Genomic DNA, 26,196 nt, shown 5'->3' with positions numbered 1-26,196 from the left:
CGTCCATCTCATCACATAATTATCATTTCTTTTTTGTAGCAAGAACACTTATGATCTAGCTTCTTAGCCACTTTATACAATATAGTAGCATTGACTCTAATCACAATATTGTACATTAGATCTCCAGAACTTACTCATCTTCTGACTACAAGTTTGTGCCATTCGACCAGCATTTCCTGGTTCCCCCATCCCCAGTCCCTGGTTACCACTATTCTACTCTCTTTCTATGAATTTAACTTGTCTATATACCACATGTAAGGGATATCATACAGTATTTGTCTTTCTTTCTAACTGATCTCACTTAGCATTACTAATACCCTCAAGGTCCATTCATGTCACAAATGGCAGGATTTCCTTCTTTCTCATGGCTGAATAGTATTCCAGTGTGTGTGTGTGTGTGTGTGAGAGAGAGAGAGAGAGAGAGATCTCACACCTTTATCCACTCATCTGTTGATGGACACTCGGGCTGTTCCCGTATCTTGGCCATTATGAATAATGCTGCAATGGAACTGGGGGTGCCAATATCTTTTAGAGATCCTGTTTTTACTTTTTGGATAAATACCCAGAGACTAGATAGCTAGACAAGCAAAAATCAACAAGTAGAACTACATGAAACTAAAAAGCTTCTGCACAGCAGAAGAAGCAGTCAACAAAATGAAAAGGCAGAATGAGAGAAAATAATGCCAACCATCTATTTGATAAGGGGTTATTATCCAGAATACATAAAGAACTCATACAGCCCAATAACAGACAAAAAAAAAATTGATTAAAAATAGGATTACCAACAGGACTACCACACGTCAGTCTTGGAGCAGCCCTAGTGTAAGTCACTGGCACAGATCCAGGCACACTGCAAGTGCTCGGTGAAACATTAGTTAATTATTGCTGGAGGTTGAACCTATTACTCTTATGAAGAAAGAATCTCAAATTCTCCTGTGATGTAAATAGTCTTCAAGGCCCTTTAAAGTCACTGTGTTATCTAAATCAAAAGTAAGAAAAAAAAAAAAAAGAAATGAGCAAATGAGAGAGATGAAAATTCTTTGAAGCAAAAAAAAAAAAAAAAAAGGGCAGGGTGAGGGGAGAAAGAAAAGAAAAATATATTGAGTGTGTTTCCTAGGCCATCTGTGTGAAGAAATAACAAAACCAGCCTTGAAATACCAGCAGGAGAGAACACTGGAGTGCTTTACTTGACAGAATTATTGGAAATGCCTCTTCCTGGTTCAGGGAAAAAAATATTTCAAATACATTTGTCATTTTTTTCCCCCTAACACACTTACAACTCCCGGTAAAGCCAACAACCAGTTTTCTACTCTTTTTGATTCTACTTACTCTGTGGTTAATAATTTCCAGTTTACCCAGCAGGCTATGTAACCTCCCCTTTCCTGGGAAAGAATTTCTGTGCTCTGGCTGGCAGGGAACCTGGCTTCTTAGCAGCTGCCCAGCTCACCCAGCCCTCCCCACCCCGCTCTCCAACAGGGTCCCTCCCGGTGGGTGTCAGGAACAGTGACTTAGTGTTCAGTATAGGGGAGAGGGGAAAAGAGGGGCCTGTCTCCCAGAACGGTGAGGCTCTTCTTTTATAATCTGGCCATGAGAAGAATTTTCTCCCAGTTTCCTGGGAAATAGCTGATAAAGGACAGTTTGTCTGCTGCTATTTATGTATACCTAGGCGGAACAAATCCCCAAACCCTTCTCTCCCCAGCCCCCTCCGGAGTTGGCACTTTGAAAACACGGGACAATAATGAAAGCCAAGAGCGGACACCCTAGAATCTCCCCTTCCTCCTCTGGCCCGCTGCTGAAAGCTACGCCAGCTGCAGCCACCATCCAGGGGTTGGCTTCTAGAAATGCTTCTTTTTAGGAGGTGGGGGTGACATGAGGGGATTTTTGAGAAAAGGAGGTAATCAGAGGGGGCACATCCCTGCAGCCTATGGCACCGCCCATCTGCCTGCCCTCTCCCTGGGTGCAAATCTTTGCCCAACAGCTTTGCTATCGCCCAGCATTGCTGGTGTATATGTGTGGGGAGGGGATGCTGTGAATGGGCTCAGTAGCTTTCTGATAATCCTCTCTGCAGTTTATCTAAATGGGCCGAATGGCTGCAAAACAAACCAGCCAACTCCAGGGTGTCCTGCAGAGTGTACCTGCAACTTCCTGTTTACAAGCTCAGTGTGAGAAGCCCCTGGGACCGGCTCTGCATGTGTCACTTGTCTTTCTGTTTCCTCTGAGATCCCTGACGTGCTAGGGCAAAGGCCTTGCCTTCTGCTGACAGGAAAAATAATATGCTGGGAACAGGCGCTTGAATGTGAAGGCTGTTCAAAAAACAAAACAAAACAAAGTAACAACAGACTTGCAAGTTGGGGTTTGGGCCTAAGGTTGACTTGGCTTCTGTGTTTTGGTCTCCCTGGGAGCATCCTGGTACCACATGGGCTCACCATCTGAGACCCTAGGAGTTAACCCACTTGGGGGCTTAAGAGGTTCAGCCTTGGGGGTTGGGGGGAAGGCAGGCACAGAGGCAGCTGCCAAGACCCCACCCCCACCCCCACCCCTGTGTGTCCCTTGCTTGCCATGCTTTTCTTTCCTGGACTAAAGGGAAATAGGCATTCTGGAAGGGTTGCCTACCTTTATCGTGGTGATACTGGCAAGTGGTTCTCCCAAGAAACACCTGAATGGCCAGAAGACATTCTTTCCAGGTAGCCAGGCAGCAGGGGTGGTGGTACATGAGCTGAAGGGTCTCTCTTGCCTGCTGTAGGGATGTCAGAGGCTACTATAGGAAGAGTGTACAGGGTATGAGCAGCATTGTCTTCCCCTGGGGGCCTGTTAGAATGCAGATTCTTGGGCCCTGCCTGGACCCTCTGATCTGAATCTGCATTTTAACAGGCCCCTTCCCCCCACCATCCCAGAGGATTCCTGCACACATTAAAACTAGACAAACACTGCCCTAGAGGATCCAGCCCTGTGGCCTTGTTAGGAGGAGGCCAGTGCTGACTTTGGACAACCGTGCTTTTAAAAATCTTATGGGCACTTTGACTCTTGTGATTGGTCTTGTTTCTCTCTTTGCTAAGAAAAGCATTTTTAATTTAACTGAAGTATTGGCTTATTTGGCCTTGTGTATAATGCATGCCACATATCAGAGACCTAAATACATATGTGAGAGGAGAGTTTCTTAGATGAATTTGATGTGTCCCAAGACCAGAAAATTCAAATGCCAGAGGGGCTAGGCAGATGACAAAGATGCAGGCTGGGTGGGCCTATGGGGACTGGATAGCCTGGGTCCTACCTGAAGGTGCAGCTGCTCAACCCTGGCCTGTCTTTGTCATGTAGGCACCTAGTCTAGTATGGCCAGATCATGATATTTTTTCAAGAGAAGCCTGAATTTGAATTTTTTTGAAGTCACCTGATATTGAAATATTAGCGAAAAATTAAAACTTAAAAAAAAAAAAAAAGAAAGAAAAAAGAAAATGTGGTGTAAACCTAACCAAGCATGTCATGGAGCATGGTGGGGTCCTGGGTCTGTAATCTTAGATTGAGCCTCTGCATTCTGGATGAGCTCACAGGCTAGTGGGGGAGATGGAGAATTTCAATATAATACTACAAGGGAACAGATGCTACTGGAGCCCAGAAAAGGGGTACCCTGTGAGTTCAACCTAAGGGCTACCTCAAATTGTCTTTTTATTATTCAGAAGTATTTAATGATTGCTTATTATGAGCCAGGCTTTATGCTGAGACTAGGGAGAAAACAGTGAACTAGACAGACACAGTCCCTGCCCTCCAAGAGTATGCAGGTTGGAAAGTAAGACAGGGAAGCTAGAAGATGGGGATGGTGTTCCAGGCAGGGAGATTTGCATCTGCAAAGGCCCTAAGGTGCAAACAACATGTAGGTGGGGAGCTACACTCAGATCAGTGCTGGGGAACTTGGTGTATGATTGAGGGAGGGGTATGAGGTGAGGCCAGAAAAGAAGGTGCCACATGACAGGGATCTGTACTGTAAATACAATGAAGGAGATTGAACTTGGACCCATGGGTCCTGAAGGGTCATAAGTATAGGGAAATGACATGGCTGGAATTCAGTTTTCCTAAATTCACATTAGCTGTTGAGGGGTGGACAGGTTTAATGAGCTGGGAGCCGGGAAAATGCTAGAACTCCAAAGAGCCATCAGGGGTACTCTGGCTGTGGTCCAGGAGTGAAGTGGTAAAGTCCTGAACTGGGGCATTGTGCTGGGGTAGAGAGGTGGGCACAGACTTGAGGACTCTGCAGGATTAAAATCAGCAGAACAATGCTAACTTGATGAGAACCATAGAGAAAGGAGCTGGTGTTTCTGGCCTACATGCTTGGTGGACACAGATTGTCATCATTGGTAGACTCAGAATATGCCTGAGTTGAAATCTCAGCTCCACCCCTTATGCTGTGAGAGACCTGGGCCAAATGTATTAACCTTCTGAGCCTCAGCTTTCTCATCTGGGGGAGGGGGTCAGAGTACTTGGCTCAGTTGCCGTGGGGATAAAATGAGAGAGATTGTGGAAAGCAAGCAGTGCATTGCCTGACACAGAGTAGATGCTCAGTGCTGTCATGCTCTTATCCTCTAGTCCACTATCACTGACCTGCCAGGTTGACATGCACTATGAAATCTATTACTCTCCCAGCAATAGATCATAATTCACAATACTCTAAAATGCCTAATGGGGTATGTGCAACAGGCTAGATGGTGGCCCATCCCCAATGATAGGCTCACATCCTAATCCCTAGAACCTGTGAATATGACCTTATATGGAAAAAAGATCTTTGCAGTTGTAATTCAGTGAAGGATTTTGAGATGAGGAGATCATCCTGGATTACTTGTGTGACCCCTTCATTCAATGACAGATATCCCTATAAAAGATACCCAGAGAAGACCAGAGGAGGCAATAACTATAGGTAGAGGTTGGAGTGGTGCAGACATGAGCCAAGGGATGCCACAGTCACCAGCAGCTTGAAGAGGAAAGATGTGTTCTCACCTAGATCCTTTCCAAGAAAGCATGGCACTGCAAACACCTTGATTCCAAACTGAAAGAATAAAAATAGTTGTTTCCAGCCACCCAGCTTGTGATTATTTGTTACAGCTGCCACAGGAAACGCATACAGTGCCACTTGCCCAGCTTCTCACCTTGAAACCACATGAGATGTAGGTGAAGTAGGCAGGCAACACAGGCCACCCCCATTCTATAGGGTGGGATACTAAGGCTGGGGGCAGGGGCAGAAGGAGCTGCTTATAGCCACACAACCAGTGAGCTTCATGAGTGGTAAGCCTGGAATCCAGTTCTCCTGAGTCCTCCACCACCCACTGGCCTTTCTGGAACATTCCCCCTCCCTCCCTTGTCCATTGTCCATCTGTTCCTTCCTTCCTTCCTTCCTTCCTTCCTCCCTTCCTTCCTTCCTTCCTTCCTTCCTTCCTTCCTTCCTTCCTTCCTTCCTCTCTTCCTTCCTTCCACCATGGATTCTGAGCTGTAGTTCACTCTATCCTGGGGCAAATTGTCAGAGGTCCAAAAGCACCTTCTTCCAAAGACCAGGGATACAGCCTGTGAGGCTGAGGGCCCTTCTGAGAATGTGGGAAGGGGCAGCTAGCTGTCAAAGGGTGTCTGCCCTGTGTGGCCTCAATTACAGGGAGCCCCACAGAGGGGCTCACAGAGAGAGATACCCTCCTAGAAACATAGCACTGAAGAATCAAGCCAGTAAACCACTCCTGTTTGCTGGTGAAAGGTGCTACTTTGAATAACTTAACAATATTTGTAATGCAGATAGACCTGGCCCATCCTCATTTTTCCTAAAACAGGGTGGGGTTTAACAAACACCCAATAAGCAAATAAAAAGACCGCAACACATAAGTAGATGTTCTGGTCCTGAATGTTTGTAGTTGACATTGCCTTCATCTAATGTATTGTGAATATAAATGTATCAGAAGGAAGGACTTCTATGGTAACCAGCTCTCATTTATGGAGGAGGACTTAGTAAGCCCTGGGCCCTGTGCGTTCACCTGCCGTCTTAGGTAGTCTCTGTATTGTAGTATCAACCTTGTGAGGATATGGTATTACTGCCCACTTTTGCAAGTGGAAAGTCTTGTACCTTGCACAGGGCTGCACTGGGACTTCAGCCCAAGCCTGTCTGATCCCAGAGCTTGTGCTTTTGATTTAAGCCTCCACCCTGGCTGCACACTGGAAGCCCCTGGGGGGCTTTAAATAATCTTCCCTCCCTCCCCCCAGGTTGCTATGCCCCAGTCAGTCTGAAGCAGTTGGTCTGGGATATGGCCCTGCACTGGATTTTTTAGACCTCTCCAGAAGATTCGAATGTGCAGCCAGGGTGGAGAACCCTGGTTTGAACCCCTTTCACACGTTGTGTTACTTTCTCCCACTTCAGAAAGCCAAGCAGACCTACTTCAAAGGCAAACATTCCCTTCTTGATTGTGCTGCTAGTAATCCCAAATTGCTACCCAAAGAGAGCGGTGGAAAGGGAAATATACTTCAATCTTTTAAAAACACAACACAACAGCTGGGATTGATGGAGGGAGCATGGACCGTGAACCAGAACCAGACACTGCTAATCAGGATCCCTGCATGATGTAATGTCATCTTCATGACACTGTCCTCGTTTTACAGAGGAGGAAACCAAGGTGGCACAGAAGGGTGGGGTCGTTTGCACAGGTCACAGAGTTGGAGGGCGGCAGCACTGGGATTCAGACTCAGGGTCCCCTTTCCCATCCAGCACTGGTGACTGCTGTGCTGTGTGCTCACAGACACACTTGTCTGCCCGCAGTCTCTGTTTCTGCTCATTAAGATTGTGGTGTGGGCCTCAGAGGAGTCAGGAATCCTGGGTATGAGGTGGGGAACTCCACACTGGCCTCCAGGGCAGGGCTGAGAAAGAGCGGGAGGTGCCCAGGGCCATCACCACCTGGAGGCCTGGCCTCCTCTCTCACCTCTGTTCTCCCTCTGTGCCCATCAGATTTGGCCGCCCCAGGTGTGATGGGAGAAGGGGCTGAAGAACAGAGCACCCTCATACCCTGTGGCTTCACTTGAGGTTCTTTCTGCCTTTGGACCCTCCCCTTCAATGGGAAGACTATGTGTGACAGGAGAGTAACAACTGAAAATGTAAAAAAGTAAGGATATTGCCTTTGTTGAAAGTTTGATACCTGTATGCAGCAAGAACCAGAAGCAGTAAGAATCAGCTCTGATTGACTTCTACTGTTCCAGAGAGAATGGTAAAGTTAACCCCATTTTACTGATGAGGAAAGTGGAGGCTCATAACTCACATTACTTTCTTCAGATTGCTACACATTTAGGAAATGGCCAGGTCGGTCTTTTTACCCACACCATTCAGTGCTATGCCTCCTCTGCTGCAAACAAGACATTGCTTTTTCTTTTCCGTCCTGCTAACTGCCCACCTGGTTATGCTGCCCAGTGCTGGAGAATTTATGGGTGTCGACTGTGCTGCAGGTAAACCAAGGGCTTACAGAAGCACACTTGCTGGCTCCTACCCCAAGTCATAGCTTACCTTGGAAAGTCAGAAACAGCCTCTGCCCTACTCAACAGATGACTTGCTTGACCATTGGGGAACTGAGGCCCATGAGGTATTGCAGCCAGTCAGCTCTGAGCTGGGACTGGAACTCCAGTCCCTAGGTTTTACATCTGGTTCTCTGTCCACTTCAAGCCTACCAGGTTAATTCATTTATTCTTTCAGTGAATCACAGATTCATTTGTCCAGGTGGGTGAGCAGCATTTTGCTGCATTTGCAAATTCATTTGCCGATATTATTTCATTTTATTCTCAAAACAACCATGTGAGGTCAGTTATATGATAATCCTTACTACAGATGGGGACACTGAGTTCAAGAGAGGTGAAGTCAGCTGGCCAGGGGCCCAGCAGACAAGTGGAAGAGCTAGGATTTGAAGCCAGGTCTTCTGAGAAAGGTAAGTAGCTGGGGGGTCAGAAAGGAGGCAAGCTTGGGGCTGTAGCAGGGGTAGACCAGGGGCTGCCTTGGCCCTCTATGGGCTTTGCCTCTGTCCTGGGAGTCAGGGGTGAAGTCACTGGGCTGGGGTTGGAGGTGTGGGTGGGGCTGGGCTGGTGGGCTAAGGGGGGCCATGGAAACAGGTCTCCCTAAGGTAGGGCCAAGGGAAGGATCAGAGGATGGTCCTTCCTGAGAGATGGCTGACCAAGAGTCAGAGGAAAGCACTCTGGGCACACCCAATTCTGGCGGGAGGGCCGTCCTGCCCACCGAGCCACACCAGGGACCATGGCCCTCTCAGCAGTGTCCTCCTGGTCTACACCACTGGGCAGGAGTAGCTCAGATAGGACAGGTGGAGAAGCCTGCGGGTCATGTCTGGTCACGTGTACCTATGCTAAAGAGTTAATAAATTTAGGGCATTTGAGAGTTTTATAGCTGGAAGCAGCTTTTGAGATTATTTGGGCCAGCATTTCCCACGGTGCAGGGCTAGTAGCTGGGATGAGTGCCTGTGGTCTGCACCTGATGCTAGATAACATTGAATTCACCAGTGAGGATTTATTCCCTTTTCAACTTTCCTTCCATCCTTGTGATTACACTGGGAGAGACCCACCTGGGTGCTGGGATATCTTTATCACCTCTTGGAACATTCGCTCGCTAGTCTCCTCCTGACACCCTCACCCCTAGGCCCAGACCCAGTCTTTAGGAACCAACAGCATCTAACTAGAGACGTATAACCTTGTTTTGTTTTTATTTTATTTGTAGCGCTATCTTCCATCGGTGGCAAATGGTACTGGCTCTTCGGTTATGGTAGTGTTGTAAAGTTTTTGTTTGAATTAGTGAATTCAGTTTTGAAAAGAGGTCAGTTTTAGAGATAGCGATTAAGTCAGGAATTGTGTAGCCTTCTGTGGCTTTGACAGCCTGCAAAGTAGAAAGGGGGCAACTGAGGTGGGGGCACTGACTGGTGCCCTATTCTTCTGTGGAGGGAGCAACAGCTGGGAAGGGCCTCAGCCCAGAGGCATGAGGCATGCAGCCAGGCACCTTCCACACCCCTTTCTCTCCACCTGTGAGTTAAGATTTGGTGGATGCAGCTCCCCAGCAGAGTGTTCCTTTATCCCAGCTTCCTTAGACATGGCTGTACCTTCTGATCTTGTCTCAGACTTGAGAAGCGCAGCCTTTGTGCAGATTGTCCACTGTCTAGGCAGCAGGTGCCCGCTGCCTCTCGGGTGCCTCCTGAAGCCCAGCCAGGTGCCTGTTTCTGACTTCCGGGCTCAGCTCTGCTCTGCTGTTACTCGGCTACATCCTTCCATCTTGCACTCCCATACTCAGCTGTAGTGTTATCTCCTCTTGGATGACCTCCCAAGTCCCCACGACCAGGGTGACCGGCTCTGTGCACTCAGCACCTGCCCTCCCAGCCCTCACCCTTCTTTCCTCTCTTTCCTCATGGAAAAGGGTCATTCCCTGACCAAGGGAATATATACTGTGCACTTTCTACCACCCAAGCAATCATCCTGAGATATTGCCATTCTTAGTTACCCATTTGCACCCCCCTTGTGTTATATGCCCCTTGAGGGCATGGATAGCATCATCCTTCACTTGGCATTCTCAGAGCCTGGGGGCCTGGCACCTTGAAGGCCCCTGATGAAGTTTGTTGCACAATATGATGATGATGATGATGATGAAAATAATAATAAACTGCTGTTTATATTGAACACTATGGTACACATTGTATGTAACATTGTGTGATGAACTTTACAATATTTCATTTAATCCTCACAACAACCTCAAGAAATTGGAGCCTTCACTGTGCCCATTTTCTGAGTGAGAACCCTGAACTCAGAGACATTAAGTATCTTGCTCAGGGACACACAGCAAATGACAGAACTGGAACTTGAACCAAGGCAGCACCCAGAGTCCATATTCTCAGGCAGTGATAGGAAAGTGCATGTGACAGCCAGTCTCTCTCTCTCTTACACACACACACACACACACACACACACGGTGATACTGCAGGGCTAGAGACTGGTGCACACGTGCCTGCCCCTTCCTGCTCCCCTGGGGTTACTTTGCTGAGGTGGCCTCCATCCCTTCCCTGGCCAGTGCTGTGGTGACCTGTGGGTGCAGCCACCCTTGCCACGAAGACTTGCCAGGCAGCCCACCAGGTCTCTGCTGCCCACCGAGAGAACATTAGTCAAGTCATCCTACAGCAGGATTATGCCTTTGCCATAGCGATTTCGAAGCCCAGCTGCCAGGCCCATGTGCAAATTTGTGCTTATTTGATTAGCTTGTTTAGTCATCGCTGCTGATGAGAGCGGGCTGTGGCCACCAAATGACATTCTGCTGCCTGCAACCCTGTAATCGCTTTTGGAAGGGATATTATGTTAATATCTCACACGAGGGCCTCTGATCACACAGAAAGACAGGGCGACCAGGCCCAGGCCATATGGTGCATCCGAGGCCTTCCTTTGTAATCCTGGGTAATTGAAATACTCGGCCTCATTCAAACGCGGAAAGCTTCCCATCTGATGGGTAGCAGAGGGCCTTTAGCAATTTACTTACCAGTCCTTATGGGAACATTATTTGGGGGGATGATGTAGGGATTCATGCCAGAGAAACTTGACCCTTTTTTTAAGAACACAAATCCCTGGTACCTGATTGTTTAATAAAACCAACAGCAGTTACCAAGCTCTCCCAGCCTTCCAGACACTGAGATCATCACTTACTGCGAAGTCAGACATCATTCCCATTTCACAGACGAGAAGCTGAGGCCCAGACAGCAGCCAGCTTGCCCAAGTCTACTGGCTGGAAGTGGAGGCACAGAGACTTCTCCCAGGTCTAACCCCAAGCTCTGCCCCCTGCCAGGAGTCAGACTGGAAGCTGGAAGGTGTTTTGAGAATATCAGTGACTCCCATACAGCTATACTTAATGTAGTGCTTTGCAAAATTGAGCAAGTGTCAGGACCCCTGAAGGTCTTGTTAAAACTAACAGTTTGCCAAGCCCCACCCCAGAGTTATAATGCAGTAGACCTGGGGCAGAACCCAAGAATTGGCATTTCTAGCATTCCCAGGTGATGCTGAGGCTGCTGGCCCAGAGCCCCCAAGTTGGAGAAACCCCTGACCAAGGGAATACGTACTGTGCACTTTCTACCACCCAAGCACAGGAGGTGTTCCCATTCCCATTTTTCTGAAAGGGAAACAGACTTGGATAGCTGGGTTTGCTTTCTGAAAGTCTCTTAGCTAGTGTGTGGGATTTGAAGGAGGTGACTTGTCCACAGCAGGAAGCTCACAGAGCTGGGACTCAGCCCTGGTCTCTGACTTGCCTTCCGAAGATACGGCCTCAGGGAGGCAGATGTCACACTTTGCTTTTGCCTCTACCAAAAGGAGCACAGAAAATGGTGTCTATGCTTGCTCTTAACACCTTGTGTCTGGCAGGGCCCCAGGAGCCTGGTCGTGTTCCCTTGCAGGCTTGGCCTGGGCCCCAGTGGGCTCCTGATGAGAGGATGTGTGTACAGGCCAGCCTGTCCTTTCTGAGGGCTGCTTCGGTCTCCCCTTGAAACCAACCTGTGCTTGCACCAGGGACCCCAGACTGGGACGGACAGACAAGGAGCTGGGGCACACTCAGGGCAGAGAGTGTGTGCTTTGCTCAGTTGCACTGTCCATGGTGTTGCGTGCTCGGCAGTAAATTAAAAGCTCTTCCTTTCTGACCTGGTGATCAAGGTCTGCCCAGGCTGTCCAGCCAGATGATCCCTAACCAATCTCTCCTCCTTCTCCTCTACTCCCTGCCCTCCATATTCCCACCAAATGAAGGAAAAGGAAACTGACCATGGAACATCACCCCAGGTCAGGCACAGACCCACACACTGTCATATGTAAGATGCAGTGTTCCCAACCATTACCATTTTACAGATGCACACACTGAGTCTCGGAGAGGATCTCACCAAAAGCCACCCAGCCAGTCAGTAGGACAGAGCAAGGATTTAGAAGTGAGGCATGCCAACCCCAAACCCAGATCTCTGTCCACTTCCCTGACTATTGCCTTCCTTCCTGTCCCTTTCCTTAAAACACTGGTGAACATTTGTCAGTCTCCTGTAGGACAAGTATTGCTTTCAGTGATTCCCAAGCATATTTGTTGGTTGAAACTTTTTTCTTGTGTTCCTTTTTTTTTTCCCTTTAAGTGCAGAGCACCTTGTGAAAATCAGATACTAGGGAATTGAAGTTTCTTGACTCATCCCCTTGACTCCAAAGCACCACCCTTCCTGCTTAGACAGCTAGTACCTGTGATGTGCTTGCCTGGCTTAGAGCTGCAGAAGGAGTCAGGAGGGGTCCTGTCTGCCATGTCTAAGGCTGTATCCCCAAGGCCAACATGCATCTGGCACATGGCTGGTGCTTGATATATATGCTTGTTTGTTGGTACAAATATTTATATCTTACAGCTCAAAGTACTCAGCAGGGCCTCCCTCTGCCAGCCAGCCTCATTGCACTGGCTGACCTGGGGAAATAAATGCCTCTCCTGCCACGGGCTTGGGGCACAAAAGCAGAAGTGGGAAGCAAGACCTCCTTGGAAACCACATGGGACTCTGGCCTTGGGGGCCTCTCAGTTCTGCCCCTCAGTGCTGAGAGACCTTGGGAAAGTCACCTCTCCTCTCTGAGCCACAGGTATTCTCCTGCCAAGCCTTTCTCCCAGGCTGTCTGCCAGTTCAGCAGGTATGAAGTGAAAGGCTTGTGTGGCAGTGGATCATGCTAGGGAGGTGAGTTGTGGCCACACTGCATTGGTGGGAGTAAGGATTTGGACTAAAGGAGGGAGAAGTGGGCACCATCCGAAGGGGCAGCCTCTTATCATGTGTGGCTCTTCAATGTAAGCTGGTCAATTAATTAATTTTTATTCATTTTTTAATGGAAAATAAAATTTAATTTCGTATATATAAGGAGTCTAGACAGACATGAAATCCCATCAATAGGCATCATCTAGTTTAAAGGAAACTCAATTCAGCATGCAGTCCCTCCAGTGCAGCAGCTGCCTTTAGAGTGTGTGATAGTCATATGTGGTCAGTAGCTGCCATGGTGGGCGGCAGAGGTGGGAGACATGTCTGCCATGGTAGAGGGTCCAACTGGACAACACTCAGGTGGTCATGCTGCATCTCGAAGATCTCAAAGATGCCTATTGTTTTTCCCATCCTAATGTGACACAGCCTTTTGGAAGTCCTCTGGGACCAGCTTTTAGCAGGAAGAGGGAAACATGCATTTGAAATCACCCACTACATGACTTAACTAGCTCCCACTTTTTAAAAAGTACCAGATAATGGAAACACATGAAGAGTCAGCTGAATGAAGTAAAGTATCCCCTCGCCCCTCCCCCCATCTTAGCTCTGCAAACCTATTTGACACCTCAGATGGCCTGGACCAGGTGCAGTCCAAGCCAGGTAAACAGTGCCCACATTAGCGACATCCAGATGAATGAAGCATTTACTCTGTATCCTGAGCTGACACCTCTGGCTTCTGGACAGCATCAAAATTGTAGGTCCCTCTCTCTCCTGGAGCACAGTCCCATGCAGGCCCCACTGACAACATCCCATGCACACCTTGCAGGCAGAGGATGACCCGCTGACCTTCTGACTCACAGTGCGTGACTTCCAGTCTCTCCAGGAGCACCACTGGTGTCCAGTAGAGCTCCCAGCACCACTCTATTAGCAGCGATAGCGACTGCATTTGTTGGTCTAGTTGGGGTTCAAATTCTACCTCTGTGACTTAATAGCAGTGTGACATGGGCATGTGACTTACCCTTATAAAACCTCAGTGCCGCTTCTGGAAAGTGGGAGTCATGTCATCTTGCTCACGTGTGATGGTGAGTTTACATGTGATAGAATAGCCTTTTCTAGGTCTATATCCTCTTCTGCTAAACACAAAAATGTCCCCTATCAAAGGCTCCACCTCTCCATGGCCCACTGATAAATATTTTATGCACATCCAACCAAGAATACTTGGTTCAGCTTTCCCACATTTTATATTCTGACATGAAAGATTTTCCTCCAAAATACAAATTATTATGCCAGCTCTGTTGTTTTAATCTACACATATCTCCCCTCCTCTCCTCTCCCCATCTTGTTTCTGGTACATCCCCTAGAAGATCAGGACCCCTTCCCCCACATCGATAACAAGCATAATAGTTGAGCGGTACATGGCGATGAGCTGCACATTACGGGAATTCACTAAGCAGTAGTTCCCTGCCTCCCCCACCCACAGGGGAAATGTGACCCAGGAGAAATAACAGTCAACCAGTGTGGTTTCAAGCAGCATCCCAGCAGACATCCAAGTGTAGTAGATCAGGCTCCCTATCAGAGTCTTTTATAGTTGTCTTCATTTTTTTTTTAACAGACTATTTTTCAGAGCAGCCTCAGGTTTGTGGAAAAATTGCACAGAAAGTATAGAGTTCCCTTGTCCCCCCTCTCCCCACTCTCCCAGATTTCTGTTATGAACATCTTCCATTAGGGTGGCATGTTTGTTGTAATTGCTGAGCCGATACCAATACATAATTATTAACTAAGATCCCTGGTTACACGAGGGCTTACTCTTTGTGTTGTATATTCTATAGGTTTTGACAAATGCATGGTGTCTATATCCACCAATACAGTAGTGTATAGAATAGCTTCCCTGCCCTAAAAATGCCCTGTGCTCCACCCAGTCATTCCTTTCCCCCCACCCCGAATCTAGTTTCTTCCCTTTTTCTTCAATGCCCCTGTTGCAACTTACAATGATAAAATTGTAGGGTTAACGGATTGCAGTCTGCCTCCACCTGCCCTCACTGGGATGGCAGCAGCCACTTCACTGGACTTTTTCTACACCACATTTTAACACCATGAACACTGTATGTTGGGTGCTTGAAAACTTTGCTGAATGAATGAATGCATAGATGGAGGAGAGGTGAAGTGCAGGGAGCACAGGATGCTGGAGGGCTCCTGAAACAAGCTGGAGGGAGGTAGTATCAAGGCAGGAGGAGGACCCCGTGCCCAAACTAACTGCCCATCCCAGGCATCTCCCCATTAGGACAATGAGATGACAAAGAAACACTGCTCTGGAGCAGAGCAGCTGTGCCACATGGGGGCTACCAGGGCCATCAGTGCAGCCCATCCCTGTCGCATTGGATGACAAGGACGATGGGTGCAAGGACCTGATGTCATAGGAGCCCAGCCTTTGAAATGGCTGGACAGGGCTCAATCTGTCACTGTCTTCATCATCATGACTTTTGGAGTCACCTCCAGATTTTTTGGCCCAGTAAATGATTAAGCAGTTAAATAAAGACAGGCTCATTAAGGAAACATGCTTCCCTGTGTATCTGCCCCAGTTACTCCTAAATTTAATCTGTCCATGAGCCAATTTCCAGGACAAACACACACTGTCTTTTTTTATCTCCCAAGCCTTAACCTTGAAGCCATTCATTGCCCGTGGCTTTTCCTGAGATCCTTTTCCCACTACCCGGCTCCTCTGAGGCTCGATGAGGGTCTCTTCCCCACACCCTCCCCCAGGCTGGGTAAGGGGCAAGTGGGTCCCATAGGGCCGTGTAGAGGGAGGGCAGGACACTTGCAGGGCCCGTTTTGCCAACAGGCAGGGCCAGGTCCATGAAAGCGCCCTTTCTTCTCTGTCACGAGGCTGCTCCGGCCGCAGGCGCTCCAGGGCATAATCGGATTGAGTTTCCGTGGCCAACAGGTTGGCTTTGTTTTGCTGTCCAGATTTGCGTCTACTTGACTCCCTGAGTTGTTTCTCGAATGCTCTCTGACCTGGTTTCACTGAGGACACATCAGGCCTTTGCCAGGGTGCACAGGGGTGATGAGAACCCAGGGGTAGGTGAGGGTTGGGTAGACCTTAGGGGAAGGGAAGGCAGGGAAGACCCAGGCCAAACCATGCAGCATTTTCTTATGTCAAGCCATGTGTCCCCTGCCCTGCTTTCTGCTTCCCTTTTCTATCCCCTGAGTCCCATTCCCCTTGAACGGTAAGGAAATGCCCTTCCTTGGACTTTTTTGTTGGCCTAGTTGCCCCTCTCCCAAGGCTCTGTGGCTCCCCTGAGTAGTCCAGGCATAATGTCCACACTCCTTCAGCTGATCCCAGGGCTCTCTATGGGTTAGGTGTACAGAAGGGCTTGTTGGTTAAAAATACCAAGTGGAAACCTCTTTTCCCTGAATACCAAATAGAGAGCTATTAAGAGAAGGATTCTTTGCAGCCTCGTTGGATCCTGAGTAATGGCCCTGGCCTTGCTCAAAAAGGAAGAGCTGCCCATGCCATGATGAATTTCCAGAGAGGGGCAGACCCCCAAGGCTTATTCCATTCCCTGGCACAGACAGGACCCTGGTAGCACATGAAACTATCATTGCAGGTGGGTTGGCCTGCTCATAGTTCCCCACTCTGGCTGTAATGGGCAAGAGGTGTCTCTGTGGTCCCTGGTTCCCCTCCTGGGAGAAGATGCAGCCTTAGTAGCTACAGGCTGGGCCCCTGAGCCTTCCCTATGCCAACCTCCCCTGGCCACTGGTATTGCTCAGGAAAAGATAGGTGGCCTGGACTGAGCTGATCAGCACCCTTGCCTGGGTCTATCAGGATCCTTCCCTGCTGGTTATTTTGTTTGTCTGTTTTTTTGTCTTTTAATGGGAATTGGTGGATCTGTTGAAAGATGAAGTGAGAGCCGCAGGCGGACACGTTCCTGCCCCTCTTGAGCTAAGAGAAAGAAGGCCACACCTACAGGGACATCAAGGTGAGGATGGAGAAGTTTCTGATAGCATTTGACCCCACCCTCCCCCAGGATCCAGTGGGCCCTGAGGTCGGCTTCCTATGTGGCTTCTGGTTTAGGCCTGTCAGCCGGTAAGTCTCCCTTTTTGCTTACATTCATTCAGGTTCTGTTTCTTTTCCTGAATGTAAAGGAATGCTTTGGGATTCAGGAATGTGCAAGGAGGCAGCTCTCTCCCTCTTGTAGGAGATGAGCTAGCTCAATAGCTGGTCGGATTCTGTCTACCTGGAACCCAGCAGCTTGTGAACAGACCCTGCCTCAGCCCAAGCGCTGGAGGAAGTGGAGCAGACTCAGAGTGAGAGAATGACACTCTCTCGTGACCTAATTAGGAGCCAGCTGGAGGAGTGCTGGTCTTGTTGGCAGAAGAGGGCCATCCCCGCGTGCCTGCTGAGCCCTGGGAAATGGCGGAGGGGCCGGCCTGGGCATTCCTGCACGGAATTCCAGCATGCTGGTACACTGAGGCTGATCTGGGGGTGCTGGGCCCTGCTGGGGGCAGACAAGTGGAAAGAGCACTGGGCCCTACTGCCCAGCAAGTCCATGCTCCAGGATTTCCTAGGGAAACCTGTGCACATTTGCTCTGGAAGGCACACATAAGAGTGTGCACTGTTGGCGATGGCTCACAGCTGGCACCACCCGGAGGCTCACCAGCCAGAGAAGAGATAAATCAGGTGGGGTGTATGCACACAGTTGAACATACCATACACTTGTGAGAGTGAATAAGTCATAGCTTTGTGAATCAACATGGTGGATTGGAGACATGAAACATGGGATTTAAAACTGCAAGTGGCAGGGGCACCTGGTGGCTCAGTTGGTTGAACTTCTGCCTTTGGTTCGGGTCAGGATCCTGGGTCCTGAGATCAAGCCCCGGAGTCCCACATCAGTCTCCCTGCACAGTGGAGAGCCTGCTTCTCCCTCTCCTCCCACCCCACCCTCCACTTGTGCTTCGTCTCTCTATCTTTCTCTCTCAAATAAATAAATAAAATCTTGTAAATTAAAAAAAGAAAAAAACCCTGCCAGTGGTAGAAAGGCCTAAGGTGCATTTTTAATAAAGCTTGAAAACAAGCAAATCAAGCATTATATTGTTTAGGGACACATTTATAAGTTGTAAACAGAAAAGACAAAGGAAGATAAAGAGACCAAAATAAAATTTAGGAAACAGTTCAGTCTTGGTGGGTAGGGAGGTGGGTAGGGGGCCTGGAGGGAACAATCAGCATGGATCCACCTCAATAGGTTCTGGGTCTTACATCATTGAATGGTGGGGTCACAGGGGTTTTATGATCATGCTTTTATAACCTAATATTAACTGCGTATATTCCTTGGTATGGAGTATTTCATAATAAAACATTTTAAAAAGAGAACATTGGGCTTGACTTTGCTATTGGAGATGTTTCTTTCTTCCTTCCTTCCTTCCTTCCTTCCTTCCTTCCTTCCTTCCTTCCTTCCTTCCTTCCTTCCCTCCTTTTCTCCTCCTCCTCCTTCTTTTCTTCTTTATTTTTTATTTTTATTTTTTTTGTTGTTGTTTTTAGTAAACGAGGGTAATTTTGCCTCTGAAGAAATAAACAGTTTCAGAGCACTGGGTTTGGAGTAGTCCCTCCCAGTCCCATTATGGCCCGACACCCACAGGCCTCCCCATTGTCTCCATCCCTGTCACCTCCACTTTGGCCTCTCCTCAGCCCCAGAGCCACCTTTGAAACCATCGAACACATGCTTCCTGTAAGCTTGAGGCCCTCTGGGCCCCTGTTCTCTTCTTCAACCATGTCAGTCCCTAACTGTAGCCAGACGTAGAGTTCCCTGAACCAAAGACGTGCCTCTTGCTTCTGGGCCTTTGCTCAAGCTGCATTTGGAGAGGAAGTCAGGTCTGGGCCCCTCTGTTGAATCTCAGAGCACAGCAGCCCAGAGAGACCAGGTTTGGGCCACTTCCCCAGCTGGGAATTCAACCTGGATTGATGTTCTTGTCCAGGCTGGCTGATCTGGACTGGGGCCTTTTTCTCAGGTGCTTCTTCCTGCAGGAATCCTGCCCTGATGCCTACCCTCTGTTCTCGCAGTCCCTCTGCTAACAGCCATCAGGGTACCCTGAACTTGCCACAGTGCTTTGAAATGCTCTGTATGTGTGTCTCCTCTACTACCTCAAGCTCCCCCAAGACAAGAACTGGGTCTTAGTTTCATTTTTTGTCTTAGCAGTGACTGCACGGACTCTGGCACAGTGTCATGAGATGTGAGCTCTGCAAGGGCAGGGATTTTGTCTGTTCTGTTCAGCTGTGTATCCCAAAGGCCTAGAACAGTACCTGGAACATGTAGACATGCTATAAATGTTTATTGAGTGAATGGATGTTGAAGTCTACTGGGTGGAATTCTACCACCTAGTAGCTGTTTGAATGTGGGGCAGACACTGAACTTCTCTGAGCCTCCCCTTCTTCCTCTTTAAATGGGAATATTAATAGTACTATTCTCGAGGGGTCACTATGGGGTTTGGTAGAAAGACACATGTCAAAGAGCCTAGCAAATGTCAGACACACAACCCAAGCTGGTTGCATATGAATTTAAGTCTGACCCCAAAGGTCTGGGACAAATGCCCAGTGGGCTTTGAGGTTGGCCATCTGAGTTCAGAGTCTCCTCTCACCCTCCCTGTGTGGTCCACGGGAAAAGGGATCACAGATCTGTGCCGCTTCTCCTCGGCCAAGGGCCAGTGACCTCTGGGGCTCACCTCTGACTGCTGGGTCAGCAGATCTATTGTGCTGGGGCTGTCAGTGGCTGGGCAGCTCAGTCGAGTCCTCAGAGCCCAGCTGGTCTGTGCAGCCACGGTCATGGTCCCCATTCCCTGAATGGCTTTTTCTTAAAATAGAGGCAAACTAGCACAGCCACAGGCGGCTCCTAACTCAGCCAGCTGTCTAGCCATTCTCTCAGGACCCTTTGGTTCCTGAAATGCTAGGAAGGAGAAAGCATGGATGTGGAATCATGCAGAGCTGGGATCCTATGCTGCCTGCCCCCACTTCTGGCTGTGTGACCCTGGGCAAACGGCTTCACATCTCTGAGTCTTAGTCTCCACATCTGCAAAATGGGGAGGCAGAAATAACCAGTGGGGCTGTTGACAGGAGTAGGGATGATGCATAGAAGTTTCCTGGTGTGGTTGTACTCCCTAAAGAGTTACATAAATATCAAGTGTATGACATAATATAAAAATACAAGATGTGATAGTTATATAATCATGAAGGTGACGATGTTGATGGCTGCATTTCAGTGGACCAACTAACTTATGTAGAACTGAGAGTGTCAAGGAGAAAAAAGAGCTCTGTGCACGAGTGCTTGTGCATGTGGGAGTGTGTCTGAGTATTTATATCTCGACAGACATGTATGGTATATAAATACACACTTTGTACTATATAAGAAAAAGTGACATCACAGGAAAAATACACATATTTTATCCAGCGTATTTGTATTAAAGGAGTGAACAAAGAAACATTTAGGATGCCAGCTCTGTGGCACAATGCCGCCTAAACATAGGCCAGTGTATTCCTGTTGCTAATACCCAAAGAAAGGGTTCCTGGTCATGGCCTCTCAGCTCCGAGGTTCCTGCTCATCTGCACCACACTCTCCGGTGTTCTTGCTGCTGCTGCCACACTGGGCTTTCCCTGTCCCTCACATCAGGACCAATCTCCCCGAGATTGGCCTTCATAGCACTGCTGATTTCTCCTTCAAGGCACCTGTCATGGTTGGTATTTTACAGTTATTTGTAATTGTCTATTTACGTGTCTCTTCCTGTTAGTTGAAGAGAGGTCAGGGGTGCCATCTGATTTTGCTTTTACACCCAGTACCCAGGTGGAAGGGTATGGTAGAGATGCTTAATTGGATGGGTGGAAGGATGGATGGAAGGGTACCACAGACTTGCCCTTGAAGAACTTACTGTACATTTAGAGTCACAAAGTCTAGACCCAGAAAATGGTCAGTAGCGAGTCAAGGCACTTGTGGTCAGGTGTCTTGTACTCAGTGGTGGGAGGACTTAGTCCTGTGAGAAGAATGGGCAGGGTAAGAAGGGCCTGTGGCTGGCTAGGGTAGAAGAAGGCCAGTGATCATCCAGCTATTGAAGGACTGCCCTCATATGTGTGGAACAGGAGACACTTTCTTAAAGACCCAAGGACAGCCACTTCCAATTGTGAATGGCCTGTGCCTCTGTTGAAACTCAGTGCTATATCATTTTCAATTATTCCAGTCTTTATTAGCTCTTTCTCATGCCAGGCCCTGTGCCAGGTTCTGAGGACACAGACAAATACAGTACAGCCAGGCAGGCCACAGAAGAGGGATGTGAGCACAGACAGGGTGCAAAACAATTGAGCCACTTTGGTGGGAAAGGATCAGGGATGAGGCTGATTCCCAGAGGATCAGTGGAGGTTCTCCTGGTGGAGGAAGAAGCACAGGCAAAATGGAAGGACCAGGTGAGAGCTTGTGGCTTCTTGGCCTGATTGCCCACTGCTCATGGAGAAGGTGAGAGATGAGGCTGGGGAGTCTGGTGGGCCCCACCTGGTTGGCCGGGGCCTTAAGCTTTATTCTGAAGGTGTTAGGGAACTCTTGAAAATGTTTAGGCAGACAGGAGACCTGGTCAAGCATAAGGCAGGGTGGAAAAGGGGCAGAAGTAAATGAAATGAAGGTGGGGAGGCTGGTTGGGAAGACGTGGCAAGTTTGAAAGTGGTGAAAATCTAAATATAGCCTGTCAAAGAGGGGATCAAAGCGGGATGCCTAAAATATCTCAGACAGGACATCCTCATTTATTCATCTCTAAAAGTGGAGGGGAGGCAGGTAAAGATCTTTTATCCACTATCCAGACCAGCCCATCGGAGTGTGTGGTGGGTGATCAGCTTTCTTGCTCCAAGGAACTCAGAAAATCCCATCAGTTTGCCCTCCAGTGAATATGGCACTTAGCAATGCTGAGTGTGTCCCTGGATCCTCTGGCCCCCCAGATACAGAAAGCAAGGGCGTGCCACACAGAACTGTGAGGGGGCTGGCAGAGCACTGGGGCCAGGGCTTCTTCAGCAGGAGGGGGGGGCGAGGCAGGGGTGGGGCTAAGGGTGGGGAAGGGAAAGAAAGGGGAAGAATGAGGACCATAACACTTGGCAAGATCCAAAAGAAAAAGAAGGGGGGGCGCAGGGGGGATGCAGAGAAAAGGCCTAGCTAGGATGACAGGCAAGATTTTCTATTTCCAAATGGTTGTGGGGAGGAAGATTTCAGAGGGAACACAGTTGCCAGGAGAGTTGGAGAGAGATGACTCAGGATTACATAACAACAGGTAACATGGTACCGAGGGGTTGGAGCATGTATACAGCTTTATCTCCTAAAACATTTTTGTTTTAAAAGGAGACATTCTAGGGCCAGGATCATAAACATGTGCCTCTAGGATAGAGCAGGTCATATATAATCGAGGGCCGTGGGCCGTGTGTTCAGAACATGGTAGCTCCAGCCTGAGGGGAAACTGCAGGTGACAGCAGGTGACACCAGACTGTTGTGTTCAGGAGACAACAGGAGTAGGGACTGTGGCAAACTTAAGGCTGCAGGGCCAGCCCAGGGAGCAGCACCAGGTCAGCCACAACTGCTTGTTGCCATGTAGGAACACAGGTCCAGGGTGGCCACGTTTTCTGATTCCCCCCGACCCCTAAATTTAGAAATTGGGATTTTTATATGAAACTACCTAATTTGCAAGTTACAGCAATGAGTTTAGATGTTTTTCAGAACATCGTGCTATCTACTCTGTACAAATGAGCAAAACCCATCCAACCTGTGGTGTACCTGTGTGCCCCTCTGTTGTCAGCCAAGTGTGCAATCAACTGCAACTGCACGTTGTATGGGGCCTGCCACCTCCAACAGTGTCCACGCCTTTTCCTAGAGGAGGTCTGAAGGGAGAATTGGGTGGGGGTCCGGGTGGGGCATTTACCTCTAATGGGGATCCTTCAATCCCTCCCGGCCTCAGTTTACCCCACCGATATAATGGCAGGAAGATCTCTAAGGGCCCCATTCGGCTGAAATTCTCTTCTCTTTCTTAGTTTCCCCCAATCATGACTATGTTCCATCAAGTGAGACCCTACTATGTGCCAGGCCCTCTGCTTCCTCTCCCAAGATCACATGGCTATTTTTTTTTTTAATTTTTATTTATTTATGATAGTTAGAGAGAGAGAGGCAGAGACACAGGCAGAGGGAGAAGCAGGCTCCATGCACCGGGAGCCCGACGTGGGATTCGATCCCGGGTCTTCAGGATCGCGCCCTGGGCCAAAGGCAGGCGCCAAACCGCTGCGCCACCCAGGGATCCCGATCACATGGCTATTAATGTGGCAGAGGCTGGCTTCTAAACCAGATCTGTCTGACTCCAAAGGCCGTGGGCTGAAGCACTCTAGTCTACTCTTTGCAGTGAAAGCAAATCATTAAATAATTTAGGTCATGCTCAGGGGACAGGGAAACATATTCAGTTGCTTTTAAGGCTGCTACCCAATTTCTAGCAGACTGAAACTGCTATTTTTGGTACCTCATGGGCCAGTATAGATTTTTGAGGATTCTTTCCAGCCTTCCAAAAGGCAGGGGACTGGAGGGCCCTAAACAGAAGGCAAGAGCAATGAACAAGAAATACCAGGTGCACGAGGGGACTCAGCTTGGCAGCCTCACGGGGCTCACACAGGCCTGGGCAGGCCCATGGGGCGTCAGTCTGCACGAGGGGGTGACTCTGTTTTTTAAAAGATTTTACTTATTTATTCATGAGAGGCACAGAGAGAGAGGCAGAGACACAGGCAGAGGGAGAAGCAGGCTCCCCACGGGGAACCTGGTGTGGGACTTGATCCCAGGACTCTGGGATCATGCCCTGAGCCGAAGGCAGAAGCTCAACCACTGAGCCCGAGGGGGTGACTCTTAATGCAGCTTTTGCTTGTTCCTTTATTCGAAGGCTGGCACCAGGGATGGAAGCCAGAAGTCCTATTTAATTAAAATGCTTCCCCCCAAATTGCTATTTCTTCAGTGATTTCAAATGTCACCTGTTTCTCCTCAGTTGTTGAAGTCAGAAACGTGGGATCCTCCTTCTCTTCCTTTCCCTCAAGCTCTGCATTCGATCTGCTGCCAACCTTTGTGGCTGTCCTACACGTCTCCGGAATATATGCAGTTCCCACTCTGCACGGGCCCTCCTGCAGTCCCCTCAGCTCTCCGTGTTAACCCTGGCTCCTTTCCCATCTATTCCTGATGACGGTGGCCGGAGGAATTTTGATAAAATGCAGATCTGGCCTTGTCACTCCTTTGCTCAAAAACCTGCTGGTGGGTCTCCAGGGCACCGTTAATAAAACCCAGGCTTCTCTCTGTGACCTACAAATCCCTCTGTTATCTGGCCCTCACACGCTATGTTCCAGCCACTCTGGCCTATTTTCAGTTCTTCAAATACTTGGAGTTCTCTCTGGCTCTGGAGTCACACAGACCTGGATTTGAGTCCCAGGTAACCTTGGGCAAGTGGCTGCACCTCTCAGAGTCCCATTCTGCTTATCTCTGAAATGGGTATACTTGTGCAGCGTATGTCAGGACTTAAACAATACAATGTACGTGGGACCTTCTTTTGCTTGAAACCTATAGGTTTCCCTCGGAAAGGGGAGGAGAAAGGGATTAATGTAGTTTCCTGACAATTTTCCTTGAATTCTCTGCTTTAACAATAAAATAACTCGGAGACATTCATAAATTTTGGCTTCTTTTTAAGTGGGTTATACAATCAAATATCAGCTACTTTCACCTTGTTTTTATTTTTTTTAAGTTTTAATTTTTTAAAAGATTTTATTTATTTGACAGAGAGCACAAGCAGGGGGAGCAGCAGGCAAAGGGAGAGGGAGAAACAGGCTCCCCACTGAGCAGGGAGCCTGATGTGGGACTTGATCCCGGGACCCTGGGATCATGACCTGAGCCAAAGGCAGATGCTTAACCAACTGAGCCACCCAGGTACCCCTTACCTTTGTTTTTAATTACAAAGTCTGTGCCACATTACCTTTAATTGTGTTAATTACTTGCTCAACAGAGATAAATATGTTGTGTTTTAATAGATACAATGAGGTTATTTTTCAAGAAGTCACTTATGGTGGTGCCCCTATGCTTTTCCATGTGGCTTTCTTTGCTCCTGACTTCCCCAATCCTGTCAGCTCACTGCCCCCCACCTCTGCCCCACCCAAGTTCACCCAGAAGCTAGGTACATCCTGCAATTCTCCCAGGAAGCCCCGTTCCCGGGTGTGTAGCTGCTCCTGGGCAGTCTGCTTATTCTCAGGAAGCAATTCCAACTCCACTCCCCACTCCCCTGCACGTACCTCACTGCCTTCCTCCAGCTGCTTGGCCAGGCCAGGTCTGGTCCCAGGAGGTAGCCTCAGGAGCAAAAGCAGAGAAAGGGAAAGGGAAGGTAGAGAGAGGAAGGAAGTGACTATTGGATAGTGTCTTCTCGGTCCCCTCCAGGTCCCCTTTCTGTTCTGATAGCCTTACAGCTAATGTGGTACTAATGATGGTAGCAGTCATAGCAACAACAACAACAAAATAAGAGTCAACATTTAAAGCAGCGATTCTCAACATGGGGAGATTTTGCCCCCCCAGGAGACCTTTGGCAATGTCTGGAGACATTTTTTTGTTGTCACAACTCGGATGGGGGTGCTGTTGGCATCTAGCTGGCAGAGGCTAGGGGATGCCGCTAAATATCTTACACTGCCCAGGGCAGCCGCCAACTGTACACACACACAGCCGAGAATTCTCTGGCCCCAAATGTCCACAGCATCAAGGTTGAGAAATCCTGGTGTATAGTGTGCCTACTGTGTGATGAGAGCTGGGCTAGGAGTTCTATGAGCATTATCAATTTAGTTCTCAGTGCGATTCTTTGAGCTAGGTATTATTATCACACTCACTTTACAGATGAGGACTCTGAGGCTTAGAGGGGTGAAGTGACCTGCTCAAGATCCACAGCTGTGGAATCTTAGAGGGAGCATTTGAACTCTGGTCCTCTTGATTCTGCTACCCTAAATGGTCTCTGGTTCCCCCTTCTCTCCCCATCTCTGTGACTGAGTGCCAGTGGGTCGACTGGCTTCATGCTATAGCAGCAGATGGGGTGTCTAATACAAACCATGTGCCAAAGACTTGTGTGGGGTGGGTGTGTGACTGCGGTCCCCCCAGAAACCTTTGGGACAGTGGAGGGGAGATCTCCTTTTGATGCCCTCAGCCCCTGACCTCATTGGTGAGGCTGGGGAAGGGGAGTGACAAGGAGGCGAGAGTGTCTTCCTCTCTGCACCCAGACACCTGGCTCAGGCTCAGCTTCTGTGCTTGGATGAGCTGAGATGCTGGCAACAGAAGGGACACGTGAGAGGTGGATCCTGTTATGTCTCATGTGACATTTCCAAGCCAAAAGTGGGCTGTTCTGTACTACAGCCAGGAATATATATTTGCATCCTGTGTGTGTGTGTGTGTGTGTGTGTGTGTGTGTGTGTGTGTGT

The 26,196-nt window shown here is 48.7% G+C and overlaps 2 long non-coding RNA genes across 2 annotated transcripts; one reads left to right on the top strand and one right to left on the bottom strand.

Annotated features, from left to right (window-relative positions):
• Positions 1–668: 668 nt before the first annotated feature.
• On the bottom strand, positions 669–25,324 carry LOC140632255 (uncharacterized). The gene is made up of 3 exons (XR_012029770.1): positions 25,033–25,324; positions 2,614–2,737; positions 669–979 (listed from the first exon to the last, which is right to left on the bottom strand). It is a non-coding gene; the product is annotated as an uncharacterized lncRNA (long non-coding RNA).
• On the top strand, positions 6,272–24,704 carry LOC140632252 (uncharacterized). The gene is made up of 4 exons (XR_012029767.1): positions 6,272–7,118; positions 7,832–7,928; positions 16,616–16,696; positions 23,748–24,704. It is a non-coding gene; the product is annotated as an uncharacterized lncRNA (long non-coding RNA).
• Positions 25,325–26,196: the final 872 nt, after the last annotated feature.

The sequence above is a fragment of the Canis lupus genome, chromosome 4 (genome assembly GCF_048164855.1).
Source record: "Canis lupus baileyi chromosome 4, mCanLup2.hap1, whole genome shotgun sequence".
Taxonomy (NCBI): Eukaryota; Metazoa; Chordata; class Mammalia; order Carnivora; family Canidae; genus Canis; species Canis lupus.
This window is presented reverse-complemented; position numbering and strand designations above follow the sequence as displayed.